General features: G+C 36.7%; 1 pseudogene; it reads right to left on the bottom strand.

Moving 5' to 3' along the window:
* Positions 1-4,987: 4,987 nt before the first annotated feature.
* LOC102830074 overlaps positions 4,988-9,451 on the bottom strand; it is a 10,520-nt pseudogene continuing 6,056 nt past the window's right edge.

The raw sequence follows: 9,451 nt of genomic DNA, 5'->3' as shown, positions 1-9,451 counted from the left end.
CCTGTTCACATGTTGGCAGTGCAGGAAGAGATCTTAGAAGAAATATTCATGACTACCAGTACTTAATTACCCCTCCTAGATGGAGGCAAAATTTTTATGAAATTGCTTTTGGCATAAATAATTATTGAAGTACTCAGCCAGTTGCCAAAGCTGAGGCTGACAGAAGCAAATTAGTTTTGTAAGCATGTAAATCCATCCTAAACTACATGGAAAACAGTTTTGCATTAACTGTCTTGTTTGCTATGACTAATCTGCATTATCTCAATGGTTAATTTTATGATTACTCTGGATTTCTGCATTATTCAAGGATAGGATCAAGTGGGAATTAGGCTCCTTTTGTAACAGCACTGAAACCTCTCATTCTTCAAAATCACTGAGGCTCAAGAAGATCGGGCATCTGATAAACCATTATCTTCTTATCTTTTTGATAGAGATAGTGTACACACTCCAGGGTATAATAAGCTTTGAGGTATCAAATAAAGAGCACCAATAAGAAGATAGCATTGCATTATCTCTTCAGCTGATCTGCTGGCAGGGTGAGGCCATGCCTGAAAAAGAGTCTCAAGAGACAGCTAATGTTGGTAAATGATCTGTAGTCATCGAAAAGCCAAAACCAAATCCATTGCTATTGACTTAATTTCTGCAACCTCATGTGTAACAGAGTAGAATTGCTCCATGGGTGTCCTGGTGTGGTGCTGTGTGTTAATTTACTGGACTGTAAAGCTAGTTTGAACCACAAGGTTAGTGGTTCAAGCTCACCAGCTGCTCCTAGCAAGCCCTATACAGGGTCACTATGGGCTGGAACCAACTTTATAGCACTTAACAACAACAATCTTTACAAAGCATATCACCAGGACTTTCTTTCCTGGTGCCATTGGGTGTGTTCAAACTGTCAGTCAATCTTTAGGTTACTGTTGTTGTTGAAGTACTGTTGAATTGATTCCAACTCATAGTGACCCTGTTTAGAGTTTCCAAGGAGTGGCTGGTGGATTTGAACCATCAAACTTGCGGTTAGAAGTCCATTGTTTTCCCTATAGCAACACACCTAGTCAAATGCAAACTACCAAGGCACTCTGTGGTCACCTAAATAATAATAATAAGTAGTTGTTGTTCATATTAATTCAAACTAGCAAGTCCTGGTGTGGCACTGTGGTAGTTAATGCTCTGGACTGTAAAGTCCATTTGGATCACAAGGTTGGTGATTCAAGCTCACCAGCCACTCCTCAGAAACCCTATATAGTGTCACTATGGGTTGGAACCAACTCAACAGCACTTAACAGCAACAACAACACGGTGGAGTCTAAGAAGCCCTGGTAGTATGAATTATGAATCTCTCCTTGGGAGGAAGATAAAGCTTTCTTCTCCTGTAAAGATTTGCAACCTCAGAAACCTTATACAGGGTCGCGGAGAGTATGAACCAACTCAGTGGTATACAACCACAACCACCACTGCGTTGAGTCTGGATTTGAAAATTCTATGGATAACTCCATGAAAGTGGGACCTAGATTAACCGAGACCTAGACCAACCAATCTAGATTCCGGTCTACTTCTAGACACATCTCTCCTACACACACCTGTCCTTAAGCAATGTCAAAGATGCTCACCAACATGTCTAAATAGCATGTTGTCTGTGGCCACTGCTGCCAACTCCTAAAACCTACCAAGTTCTGTCTGTCATGTTTGTTTAGCAGCTCAATAGATGCTCTGTTGTCCTCAAAATGCCAATAGTATAACAATAAGTGGTTTGGGCCAGAGTGGGTGAGAATGTCACCTCTTTTTTCAAGAGAGTTCATACTTTGTTTATGAGTGGTTCAAATGATTTGCAATCAACTGCTAATCTAAAGGCTGTTAGTTCAAATTTACCCAGTGATGTCATGAAAGACCTGTTAATCTGCTCTTGTGAAGATTACAACCAAGATGATCCTATGGAGTAGTTGATCCTATGGAGTCACCATGAGTTGGAATTGACTCTACATCAGTGGGTTTGCTTTCTGTAACGTTTTTTTAGATAGGCTCCCTAAGTGTACTACTTAGAACAACAGTAAGTGTACTACTTAGAGCACTCACCAAAAAATTGATTTTTTGAGAGATGGGGCAAGATGGTGAACTAAGAAGAAAGGCTATGTGGACCCTCTCACCAAGGATATGGAAAACCAGATGACAAAAATGCAGAACTAGAACTCTGAGTTTCAGAGGATGGGATAGAAAAGTGGACTGAATGTTTACTGAGAGAAAAAAATGAGCAGACGTGCCAAGAGAGGAGGTGATTTCTGAGCTGTGGTGGCTGAATGGACTTACTGTAGCCATGGCAAGAGTTTGTGAGTGGCTTTAGAGACAAGAAAAAAACAAAAACAAAAACAAAAACACCACAATGCAGAAATCTACCTGTGGCTCACAAAGACAAAATTAAAATGATTTTTTTCTTGTTTTTCCTCTGGATCCTCACACTCCACTGGTGACCAGAGGGGAGGCTGGTCTCCATCAGCATACACCCCCAAGGAATCGCCTGCTTTCCAGGCAGTCAGAGCCACATAGAGGTGGAAACAGGTTGTGAGACCTGGAAAGGAGCTATCTGCAATAATCCCACTATAGCTGCCTTTGCTCCAAATCTACAATGTCGACTGTGGCCAGCCCTGGATTGGCTTTCAATGGGAGAGTTGACTGAACTGACATATTGTATATAGAATAAAGGAGAGGAACAAAAGGAAGGAAAGGAGGCTGGTGATCTGTGCAGGCCCACCAGGTGCAGGGTGGTCATCAGGAATTTTTTCTGGTAGCTGTGAAGGCAAGAGGATGGTAGATGGTGTGGCATATGGATTATTGGTGGAGAGAAAACAGTTGACTTTAATTTTCTGTTGTTGGCTGGTTTATTTGTTTTCTTTCTTCTTGCCTCATCCAACAAGATAGTACAACACAGCCATACCCTCTACAACTCCATCTATTGGGAAGCAGTCAATTCTGGCTGCCCGGCACCAGATCAGCCATACAACCAACATCAACTAAATCCATTCGGAACTGAGCTGTATGAACAGCAAATAAAGACTATCACACAAGCTCATCTCCTTATCACATCCACCAGGAGACACTTGGTGAGTGCCTAAGAATACACCAGCTTACGTTCACCAGCGTATGCAAATACAACAGCATTATAACACCTCAAAAGCAGCAGAAAATTTCTGTTCACAGGAAGAAACAAGACAGAAAATTCCCAAAAAATGACCAAGAGGCAGAGCTTGAAAATGTTAGAGGAAAATGAGACACTGGAATACCTGAAAAATAAATCAAAGGAATGATATTTAGGTAGCTCCAAATGATTGACAGAAAGGCTGAGAAAAATAAGGAAGAACTCAGAAAAGCACTACAGGAGTAATCAAACAAAATAGATAAAGGATTAGAGACAATACAAAACCTGCAAACAGAAATCCAAAGGATTACTACTAAGATATCAGAAAGGGATAATACACTGAAAGGGCAAAGGAGTGGATTTGAATCAATGAAAGTCAGAATTAGTGAGCTTGAAGATAAATCTCTCAATACTAGTAAGCTAGAAAAATAAGGAGAAAAAAGAATGAAAATATCTGAAGAAAGCCTAAGATTCATGTGGGACAACATGAAGAGGAAAAACCTATGGGTGATTAGAATTCTAGAACAGGAAGAGACAAAGAAAGGCACAGAAAACATAGTCAAAGAGCAACTGGAAGAAAATTTCACTAACATCATGAACGATGAGAAGATAACTATTCAAGAAGTTGAATGAGCTCCAAACAGTACAGACCCAAAAAGAAAATCACCAAGAGATAACATAATCATACTCTTCAAAATCAAAGTCAAGAAAGAATCCTGAAAGCAGATTGGGAAAAATTAAATGTTATGTACAAAGGAAAACCAGTAAGATTAAGTTCTGATTTCTCAGAAGAAACCATGCAGACAAGAAGGCAATGGGGAGACATATATAAAACTCTGAAAGAAAAAAAAAACTGAAAACCAGGAATCATACACCCAGTGAAACTATCCCTTAAATACAATGGTGAAATTAGAACATTTTAGATAAAAATAAATGAAAAGAATTTGTATAACAAGTTAAATTTGTATAACAAAGTCAAATTGACAAAATTTGTAAATCAGTCCTTTGAACTGAGAACAAAGAGAGACAACAACCAGAGACTGATCTACCCAGCAACACCACCCAGAATTCAATCCAGATATAGAAGTATTCACTAAAAAGACTGAAAATAGGAACTGAAAAATATCAATCTATAATGAAAACAATTACAAAGCAAAAAGAGGGTAAAGTATAGTTAGAGAATATTAAATGGCAAGGAAGACAATTAGATTTCAAGATAAAACAGGGTGCTTGAAAATGGGGAAGAAATTAATAAATTACAGGATAACCTGAAAGAAACTTAATATACCTTCATATGAAATCAAGAATATAAAAATCCTTGAAGATTTGGTAAATATTAACACTATGAAGAAATTGGCAACACAAAGAACACACAAAAATTAACTCAGCATATGAAAACACGTGGAACAAAGAAACCAGCAGCACCATAAAAAACACGCACAATAAAGTAACTGTAATCAGTTCATAACTCTTGATGATTATGTTGAACATCAATGGATTAAAGGCACCAGTGAAGAGACAGAAAGTAGCAGAATGGATAAGAAAACAGGATCTTTCAATATGCTGCCTACAAAAAGCACACCTTGCACACAAAGACAAACAAAGACTAAAAACTAAATTATTATTATTTTTAATCTAAAGAAGTCATAAACAGCATTTATTACCTTGGTATATCATTCTGGCCTTGTTGATGTTCCTTCGCAGTTTAAGTGGTTTTCTGTTTTTCTTCTCTCCTCCTACAGTTTGCCGGTACAGTGCATCCTTGAACTGTTAGCCCACAGTAGCAGCTCATTTATCTTATGTCCCTAATATCATTCATTCACAGACTCAGAGTTCTGGTCCACGTCCTTCACTATAGGGAGTTTAATGATGGCAAAAGAATTTGTAATAAACTAGGCCTTCCAGGATGCCAAACTTCAGTAAAATGATGATGGAAGCAGCAGCTTACTGGTTATCACTTTTCTGGACATTGGCTGGAGAATCCTTTGACTTTTGCTCAAGTTTTCACTTGAACACCAGTCTGTTCTTGTTATGTTCCAGCTGCTTTCATTGTTCCCTTAGCTCCTCTATGATTTCTGAGCCAATCTGGGCAGCCTCTGTAGCAATCTGATGAGAATGTTTAATGCTCTGGATGGCCCGGTTCAGGCTATCCATATCTTGCAAAAGCAATGCCTTTTGAGACTGTTGCTGATTCATGTGCTCATTCTCCACAGCATATGTGCTGTATTTCATGTCGCCTCAGCCCCCAGATGCAGCTATCAAAGGTATGCTTCTCACCTCCTGATGCAGTTTGTCAAGAATTTTCTGGTAGATTTGAATTTTGGACATCATGGGGTTATGGAAAGATGGATGCATAATGTAGTTCCTGCTTCATCTCTGCCAGCATCTCATTTGCTTTCTGTTGCTTTTCATCAAAATCTCGGATCACCTTCTTCTTCTCTTCAGTCCCTGCTGTCCCCAACAGCTGCTCCGGCACCCCTTGTAGGTCCTCATGCAGGCCCGGAAGATCTCATGCAATTTCTTGAAATGCTCAGAGGAGAAGGAGGCAGTGGAGTGGGCATGGTGCAGACAATGCTTGAGTGGCCATGGTGCAGGATGTGTTTGATATATATAGATATATCAAACAAATGACAATCAAAAATGAAGAGGGACAATATAAATCTCTGGTTAAAATTGACTTTAAGGCAAAAACCAACACAAAAGGCAAAGAAGGACATTATCTCATGACTAAAGGGTCCATTGAACAACAGAACATAACCATAATAGATATCTATGCTCCCTATGAAAAAGCCTCAAAATGTATAAATCTAACTCTAATAGAAAGGAAGATATAGATAACTCTACAATAATAGTAGGAACTTTTAATACACCACTTTTCAAAAAAGCATAGAACAACCAGAAAGAAACTCAAAAAAGACACAGAGGAACTAAATGACACAAACAATCGACTTGACTTCATAGATTTATACAGAAAAGTCAACTCAAAAACAGCATAATACATATTCCTTTCCAGCACACATAGAACATTCTCCAGAGTACACCATATGTTAGGCTACAAAATAAATCTAAATAAATTTAAAAACGTCAAAATACTACAAACTCTCTTCCCAGATCACAATGCTAGAAAATTAGAAATAATAATAGGGCAATCAAGGAAACAAAATCAAATACATGGAAACTGAATAACATCCTGCTTAAAAGCAACTGGGTAATAGAAGAAATAAACAAAATTAAAGAAAAATTCTTGACACATTAGAGAATGAAAAGCTAACATGCCAAAATCTTTGGGACAGAGAAAAAGCAGTGCTTAAAGGGCAATGTATAGCAATAAATGCATGCATCCAAGAAGAAAGAATCAAAATCAACACATTACCACATCATCTCCAACAATTAAAAAAGATCAGGAAAATAAGCCTACAGTCTTTAGAAGAAAATAACTAATAAAGATTAGAGCAGAAATAAATGAATTAGAAAACAAAACCAATAGAAAAAAAATCAAGAAGAGAGAACTTAGTTCTTTGAAAGGATTAATAAATTGACAAACCATTGGCAAATCTAACAAAAGAAAAGAGGGATAAGTTGCAAGTAATATACATAGGAAACAGTATGAGTGATATCACAACAGAACAAGCAGAATTAAAAGGGATAATAACAAATACTATGAGGAGATGTACTCCAATAAATTTGAAAATCTAGAGGAAATAAGTAAATTATTAGAAAAACATGATCTACCTAAATGAACAAAGAATAAAGTAGAATATTTGAGGAGACCTATAACAGAAGAAGAAATTGATCAGGTCATTAAAAAACTCCCAATAATTCTAGACTCATGGAGGAAGAGAGGCTGTGTGCTGGCATCTGGGGGTCAAACTAGCAGGGTGTGCCCTTTGGGTGTTTGAATGATTGTATATTCCTGAGTGTTTTGGTGTACATAAAAAAAGAACAACAACAACAACAGAAAAACAAAAAACAAAAAAATAATAGAGGGAAAAGAAGCAAATACTGTTAAATTATGATGCATGGAGGGGATTGTAATCATTGCAATGAAATGAAATACTATAGGATGAGTGTAAAGTTGATGGTCTCCTATGTAAACTACCACTCAATTCACAATAAAACCTTAAAGAAAGCCATAAAAAACAAAAACTCCCAATAAAAACAATAAAAAGACCAGGCCTAGATGGCTTCACTGGTGAATTTTATCAAATATTTAGAGAAGAGCTGACACCAATTTACTCAACCTATTCCAGAACATAGAAAAGGATGGAAACCTCCCGAATACATTTCATGACTCGAGCATAACCCTAATACCAAAATCAAGCAAGGGCAAACCTTGAAAAGAAAATTATAGACCAATAAACCTCATGAACATAGATGCAAAAATTCTCAATAAAACTCAATAGAACCAATAGAATTCAACAACATATCAAAAATAATATAAAGTGGGATTCATACTAGGGATGCAAAGATAGTTCAATATTAGAAAGATAATCAAATCTAAATAAAAAACGAAAATAACCATATAATCATATAGATTGATGTAGAAAAGGCATTTACCAAAATCCAACACCCATTCTTGATTTAAAAAAAAAAATCAACAAAACAGGAATTGAAGGGAAATTCCTCAACATAATTAAGAGCATATATTCTAAACCAACATTACTCTCAATGGGGAGAAACTGTAAGAATTCCCTTTGGGAAAAGGAACCAGACAAGGATGCCATTTATCACCACTCTTATTCAATATTGTGTTGGAAGTTTTAACCAGAGCAAAAAAAGGGGAATTGAAGGAATTCAAATCAGCTAAGAAGAAATAAAACACTTTTCTTCTATTTGCAGATGATACGATCCTATAGAGAGAGAGTCCCAAAGACTCAGCAATAAAATTATTGGTACTCAATGAAAGATTTTACAAAGTGGCAGGGAATAAGATCAATAAACAAAAACCAGTTAGATTCCTCTATACTAATGAAGACAGTTCTGAAAAGGAAATTAGAAAAACAGTACCATTTTAATAGTCACCTAAAAGATGAAATGTTTAGGAATAACTCTAACTAGAGAAACAAAAGACTTATACAAAGTAAACTACAAAACATTACCACAAAAAAACAAAAGAGATTTACAAAAATGGAAGAATATACCATGTTCATGGTTAAGAAGACTTAACATTATCAACTTAACATTAAAATCTCAATACTACCCTTGGCAATCTATACATATATGCAATCCTAATCCAGATTCCAATATCATTCTTTAAAGAGAGAGAAAGTGATCAGACACTTTATGGAAAGGAAAGTGACAATGGACTATTAAAGCACTGCTTAAGAAGAAGAACAAAGTTGGAGGTCTCTCACTGGCTGATCTCAAAGTTTATTACATAGCTACAGTAGTCAGAACAGCCTGGTACTGGTGCAATGAAAGATACATAGATCAATGGAACAGAATTGAGAATCCAGAAGTAAATCCATCCACATACAGTCAACTGATATTTAAAAAGGGCCAAAACATATTAAATGGGGAAGAGATAGTCTCTTTAACAAATGATGCTGGCAAAACTGGAAATCGATTTGCAAAAGAATGAAACTAGACCCATATTTCACGCCACATGCAAAAACAAACACAATCTGTATAAAGACCTAAATGTAAAAGCTAGAACTACAAAGATTATCATTGATAAAATAGAGACAAACCTAGGGACTCTAATATATGACATGCATACACTAGCAAACATTACCCCCCAAAAAATCACACAAACAATAGGAGACAAAATAGATGGCTCAGACCTCCTGAAAATTAGAAAATTATATGCATCAAAAGATTTCAGCAAAAGAGTAAAAAGGGAGCCACAGACTGGGAAAAATATTTTGTAGTGACGCAAATCAAAATAACAATGAGGTATCATCTCACACCAGTGTTAATAGCAAAATTAAAAACACATACATACACACAACAAATGCTGGCATGCATGTGGAGAGACTGGATCCTTACTATATTGCTGATGGGACATTAAAATGATTCAACCACTATGGAATACAATATGGTGCTTCTTCAGAAAGTTGGAAAAAAAAATAACTTATGACCCATAAATCCCTCTACTGGGTCACAAGAAATACGAGCCAGGACACAAGTAGATATGTGCACAACAACACTAGTGAGGTATGCTCACTATGGAATGGTCAGTTATTCAAAATCAAAAGAGCCACATATGGCTAAGGACAAAATTGAAAAGCTATAGGAAGATGGTTGAAATGTCATTCAAGCCACAGGGAGGAGGTAGGCTAACTGTTGTTGCGTGGAGGAAATTGTAATCATTGTGATGAAACAAAG

The sequence above is a fragment of the Chrysochloris asiatica genome, unplaced genomic scaffold (genome assembly GCF_000296735.1).
Source record: "Chrysochloris asiatica unplaced genomic scaffold, ChrAsi1.0 scaffold00042, whole genome shotgun sequence".
Taxonomy (NCBI): Eukaryota; Metazoa; Chordata; class Mammalia; order Afrosoricida; family Chrysochloridae; genus Chrysochloris; species Chrysochloris asiatica.
The sequence above is the reverse complement of the archived record's forward strand: the minus strand, read 5'-3'. Positions and strand labels throughout refer to the sequence as shown.